This window comes from Gavialis gangeticus, unplaced genomic scaffold, assembly GCF_001723915.1.
Source record: "Gavialis gangeticus isolate Ggan-Ray unplaced genomic scaffold, GavGan_comp1, whole genome shotgun sequence".
NCBI lineage: Eukaryota > Metazoa > Chordata > Crocodylia > Gavialidae > Gavialis > Gavialis gangeticus.
In genome coordinates this window covers 259,079,890-259,085,889 of record NW_017729032.1, presented here as the reverse complement: position 1 = coordinate 259,085,889, position 6,000 = coordinate 259,079,890, and the positions used below count along the sequence as shown (strand labels likewise).

Genomic DNA, 6,000 nt, shown 5'->3' with positions numbered 1-6,000 from the left:
CTCCTGCCTGCCTTGCCTGCCCCAAAGGTGTTGTGCAGACTTTTCCCCCTGGGAGGGTGAGATTTATGCATTGCATTATTGCTCTTCTCCTCCCCCCTCTAAGCAAGATGGACTCTCTTCTCTCTCTCTTCTCTCTCTCTCTTCTCTCTCCCCCTCTCCCTGTGTCTTGTCAGCCTTTAAGATCGACATTTTGTAACTAAGATGCAAACTTGATGGTGACCAAGGGCGGGGGGGAAGCAGGCAGGCGAAACCTCGGGTCCTCTTCAGCCTTTCTCCATATTTAATACCTTTCTTTTCACCCCACCCCAGAACCCAGATTCCGGTGGCTCTACATGCACTTCGCACAGGGTGGAGTGGGGGGGAGGGCAGTGGTTTGCAAAGGCTTTTCCCCATGCACTGGATTAGGGGCTTTCTCATCTCCGTGTGGATTGCGATGGTGGAGGGGTTTGTTTTGCCATTTCAGGACTCTTAGCAGCTCCGAGCTGCGAAAGGGGGAATGGGCATTACCTGAAACTGTGTTACAACGTTGCAACCTCTCTCTGTCTCCTACCTGCAATGTGGGCTTGCTGTTTTATTCTCATTATTGTTATTATAATGTATTTAGGCTGGGGATCAATCGATTCCCTCGTGGAAGTTGCGGGGCTGTATTGTTATTTATTCCTGCGTGCAGATGGTGATCAACTTTGTGCGTTTTATTTTGCTGTGTTGTATGTATCATGGAGAGAGAAAGAGAGAGAGAGGGAGAGAGAAAAAAATAACCCACCCCGCTGATGCACACTCAGATGATTTGTTCCATTTGCCCAGTCCCAGTGTCCTTTAAAGACACGGTGCATCTTTTGTTCACTGCTTGCCACTGTCAGCCCGTTTTAACGCAAACTAGGAGGGGGGTAAGGGGGAGGCAAGTTCTAAGTTTTGGGAGGTCTCCTCTTGTTGGCAGGGAGAGTTGCAATATTGTAAAATCATGATGTGCTGATGCTGTGCCTTTATTTGATACTTTATAGGTCACTATCACATGACAAAGGCTTCGAGACAGCTTCATCTTCCTCTGTCTGTAATTTCCATTTGCCTTTCTGGGTAAGTATGTAAACTGTACACACAAGAACAAGAGCATAATTGCTGTTAATACGATACAGGTTCTCTTGCTGCTCCTTTTCATTAAGCAGATGCTTGCTCAGGCTTTAGCACTTCAGGAAACATGTCTTGTCATGGGTGCTCCAAGTCTCGACCAGACTACACAGAAAGTTTGTGTTGAGCTTTCGAAAGGGGTGGGCTTTATTAGCAGGATTAGTTGAAGGCTTTGGATGGTGAGGACTCATTAGCTCATGATTTAAAACAAAGTTCTGGATTTTTAGGGGAAATTGGTTGAACTGTGGCTAAAGTTTTAAAACCCGTGCAGTCATGATTTCAGTATGGGAAGTGCAACATTGTCCATTCAAAGACTTCCTGAATGCATAACTCCTTGTAAAACATTCAACTAGGTATAAGGTGCAGAAGAATGATTTAGAATGAATATATACAGATAGGATTACGATGATTATTCAGAAATCCTAAGGGGTCAGGAGAAAGTTATTTGAGCTGTAGTGCTACAAGAAGAGGAGTTAACTCAGCCTTAACCTGCAAAACTCTCTTGCCTGGTAATTCTTGCTCTTTCTGTGTTACTGTTTGTCTTCCTGGCATTTGATAATACAAGATGCTATTAAATTTGAAAGACAAGTCCGAAGTGGCTAAATTGACACAATGTCCAAAGTACTTTTGAAGGCATGAGCATTTTTGCATTTCCTTGTTTTGGAAGAGGCTGACACCCTCTAAACCAAAGTAAAGTGATCATTTCAATCAGAGCTGGTGTAGGTGGCCAGAACTTGAGTGGTTTTAAGTGCATTTGATCCTAGTGACATCCATCTGAATTTGGCCCCCAAATGATGGAAAATAAAGTAGTATTGTTTGTGGTGTGTTGATATTTTATATATACTTAAAAGTTTTGAAGTGAGCTTAGGTTTCATAAAAAAGCATAATTAGTAATATCACCTTGGTCTTCATCAGCCTCTAACAGATATAGGATAGGTGATGGTCCCAGACAGGACAGTGAAGATATTTTGGTGCAATGTTATGAAAAGGCAGTAGCTGCATTACTAGTCTGTAGGTTGGGAAAACATCTGTGAGGACACAGGGTTTGGGGAAATGGATTCTGTCTCTTTGCCGATTCCTATAGAGATTATCACCTGAATTCCAATTATTCAGGTTTTTCAGTGAGTAGGTTATATGTGTGTAGATGTGCGAGCTGTACGTTAACTGTAGAGTCAAAAATAAACTGAATGCAACACAAACTTCTTAAAATAATTCATTACAGGACAGTTGAATTGGAAACTGCCCTTTTCAGAAATTGCTACTCGGGTTTTAAAATCTTGACGAGTTTAATTCCATGTCATGGATGCAACAGTTTCTACAAAGTGAAAAAATTCGAAAGCTCCCCAGTGGGATTCTGACTGTTGATCAGAGCTAAAACAAGCATTTGATTTATGAATGTTGCTGAGATTTGAAGTCAAACTATGTGCAGTGGGGGATAAAGGTCTGAGGAAGAGCTTTGAGACTTAGCTTCTTAGTTTCCTCTTTAATCATCTCAGAAACTTAAATGATGGAGCTGTATGGATACCTGGAATTCTGTGTGCTGGCCTGATTGGGTATTCCTCATGCATCTTTGCAATGAATGGACACTTCAGTTCTACACACAATCTTAGTACCAATGTAAATGTGGCCCTACGTAGTGTTGAAATGTAATTTACAAATTACAAAGGAAAAAAAGGGGTGAAATCTGTTTAAGAGAAGGGAGTAATGGAAGCTGTAAAGGAAATTTTTTTTTTTGAAACTGAAAAAGTAATATAAAAATGTGTCTATTTGAGGGCAGAATAGAAATTTCCTTGAGTTTGGTTATGACTAGATACTTTCATTTACTTTGGGGATAAAACTTTTGATAAAAGTTAAGAATTCTTTTTTTTTAAGTCACAAGGTTTCAGGAGAAATAGTCACTATCTAATTTAATTTTAAAACGAGTAGAGTAACATTACCTTCTCATAAATCTCTGTATTGTGAGAGGTTCAGATTCTGATCTCAGTTTCACAGTAACTACAATAACCCATTTAAAAGTGTGGGGTAGCAGGGAGCAGTGTTCCCTGAGATCCACCTGCGATTGACCTTCAGCAAATTACAGAAACTGTCCCATCAGCTCAGAGTTCAGCCTGTCATCATGTACATGATTTATCCTAGTTGCTGCTGCAAAATACTGAATACAGGTTCAAGTAAACACACAATTCAGAAAACATAGGATTCTTCCCGGTGTTTTGATTAGCTGAAAATGTTTTACTGAATTTCCAATTAATGCCTTGCAAACCTAAGGCCTGTGCTGTAAATCTGTTGCCAGCAAAACTGCCATTGACTTCAGTGGAAGTTATATTGAGGAAAGGACTGCAGGATTGAGTCCAGGCCAGCAGATGACATAAGCTCGTGCATAACTTTAAGACCAACCAGTACCATTAAAGTCACTAATATTAATATAACTGTTCACATGTTTAAAGCTGTACCTGGAGTTAGGTGATCTGTCGATCAGGACCTATATACTGTATGTACAGAAGCCCCGAAACAGTCCACATTGAAGTGGAAAGACAAGCGTGTTTCATGTAGTGCACAGCATAATATAGGAAAGGGAGTTTCCATGGGGAGGAAGGCCTTGCTCTCCTATAATGTGTAGGAGTGGGATGTGTACACACAAAGTAAACTGGACTTCTGCTTTACTTTTTGCGATCTTGCTATGCAGAGCGTTATGTTCATTTTTTGTGCATGAATCAGTTTGCCCAGCAATGAACTTTGTGTATCTCTGTGGTGAACCCTGGGCATTTCTTTAATAGCATGTGGCATCTATAATGTGAAGGACTTTATGTACATTCAGATTGAAAGAGTTAAGGCTAGGTGGATTCTGGAAAAAATCTGGTCTCCATTTTCACCTTTGCCACAGATAGGTGGTACTTCCACCATAGACAGACTGTGTAACCTACAACAAGTGATATAGGCCAGTGAGTTTCAAAAGTGACCACTGATTTTGACTAACATGATTTTTTTTGGGTGTCCTGTCCTAGGCTGAATACCCTATTTAAAATCAAAGGGGTGCTAAGGTTGTGTCAACAAGAATTGGAGGATGCTTCTGAAAATGGAGGCCTACAATATCCCCACACTTTACTTCTCTGTCTGCAAATGGGGCTCATAATATTGTGCTACATGCAGGGGAGTTTTGAGATTAAAATTTTTCATGTTATTACAGGGATACTACAGTGATGCTGGCAATATAGGTAACTGGGTGGATAAGATCAAACTCCATGGACCACATATTTTACACAGCAATTTTTTTACAGAATTTACTATGTTTCATAGTTACACCTGTTGTATTTGCCTACTATAAACTTAATCTATATTTCATTTCTTGCTTAACGTCCCATTTAGCTTGGTTTAAGTAATTTAATTGTATGTATTAAAATACCTCAAGAAAGTAAATACAAACAAATCAACTTTCTTTCCTACATGATATAATCTCTTTATTTATCCTGTTCTGTACCATAATTGTTTGTTTTTTCAATTCCTGTGGTTTGTCAGAAACCTTTTTATTTTTCTATTGCATGTCAAAATATTATTAGTTTTGGCTCTTAAGTTTTAGGGCATTTATAATAAGCAGTTATTATCTGATAGCAGTTTCAGAAGCCTAGTTGATGCTCTCAGTTTTATTGCTACTGGATGTCTGTCAGTCTCCCAAGAAAGATTGCTGCAGCTGACACGTTTCTTGATAGTCTTAGAAGAGGCTTAGGACTGAATGAGCAAAAAGATTAAACTAATTTGGGGAATGAACCACCAAGTAACTGTTGAACCACAGTGTGGGCAAACTTGTATTGTTGTTCTTTCTGTGAATAAGAATACTTAACTTGGCAGATAGAGGCCCTGATCTAGAAAGCACTCAGCTATTAGCAAAGTCTTGTTCAGCAAAGAGTGTCAGCTTCATTGAAGTCATAAATCATAATGGTGGGCAAATATTATTAACTTTTGAGATTTAGGGAAGATGCAGCACAGAGAAGTGAAGGTCTCTAGGCAGGTCTGCAGTAGCATACACTGAAAAAGAACCTACCCTTGACGCGCGGTTGAATATCCTTTCCCTAGAGCAGTGGTTCTCAACTGGGGTTTCGTGAGCTTCCCTCAAGGGTGCAGCGATGCAGACGCTGCTGCCACAGCAGCTGCCAGGTAAAAGTGCCCTACGCACAGTCCTGCATTAGGAGTTTGATCAGCCTACAGCAAGCAGGAGCTGAGTGGCTGTATTACCTCTGGTCTGGCTTCTTCCACACTTGTCCTGGAAACAGAGGCACATGGCACAGTTCCAGTTCTGGGAGGAGCATAAAGGAGGATGGTCTGGGAAGGACTATAGCATGAGGCAGCTCTTGCCTACTTTAGGCTTATCAGAGCCCTACTGCTGCAGTATCGTGTGCATGTCACAGACCTTCCCAGGGTAGCTGCGTAGCAGGTGTGTAAGGCTATTTTATTTGGAGGCAGCAACATCTGATTGAGAATCACTGAAGTGAGCTGAGGCAGTGTCAACAGTGGTTCTTAACTGGGAGTGCTGCCATGTTCAGAAAAGTGGTGGAGGGATTCCTCAACCCTGTAAAGGTTGGGAAACACAAACCAACAACGTGCTAAGTCTTGGTGCAGCAAAGTACTTACACAGGTGAATAACTGAAGTGAGCAGTCTATTAACACCCTTGGAAATATTCATACACTTAGCTGGACACCTGCTAGAGTGTCTTGCTCAGTCAAGAATTTTAGTTTGAGACTCCAACTATGCTAAACTGACATATTGAGCTGATATTCAGTTTACTCAATGTTGATAGCTTTTAAAAAACAAAACCAGACAAAAGCATTACTTTTTAACTAATATTCAATCACTAGTTTTTTCTTAAAGTCAGATTTATCAAC

General features: G+C 40.6%; 1 protein-coding gene across 5 annotated transcripts in view; it reads left to right on the top strand.

Moving 5' to 3' along the window:
- The window catches only part of BBX (BBX, HMG-box containing), a 239,842-nt gene that overhangs the window by 17,816 nt on the left and 216,026 nt on the right, over window positions 1-6,000 (top strand). For 4 of the 5 annotated variants that reach the window (XM_019525787.1, XM_019525788.1, XM_019525786.1 and 1 more), the window contains one exon: window positions 1,002-1,074. The gene's annotated coding sequence lies outside the window, so the exon portion shown is untranslated. Of the gene's footprint in view, window positions 1-6; window positions 57-1,001; window positions 1,075-6,000 lie in introns of those variants that run through there. The other variant, XM_019525789.1, reaches the window with a different exon arrangement.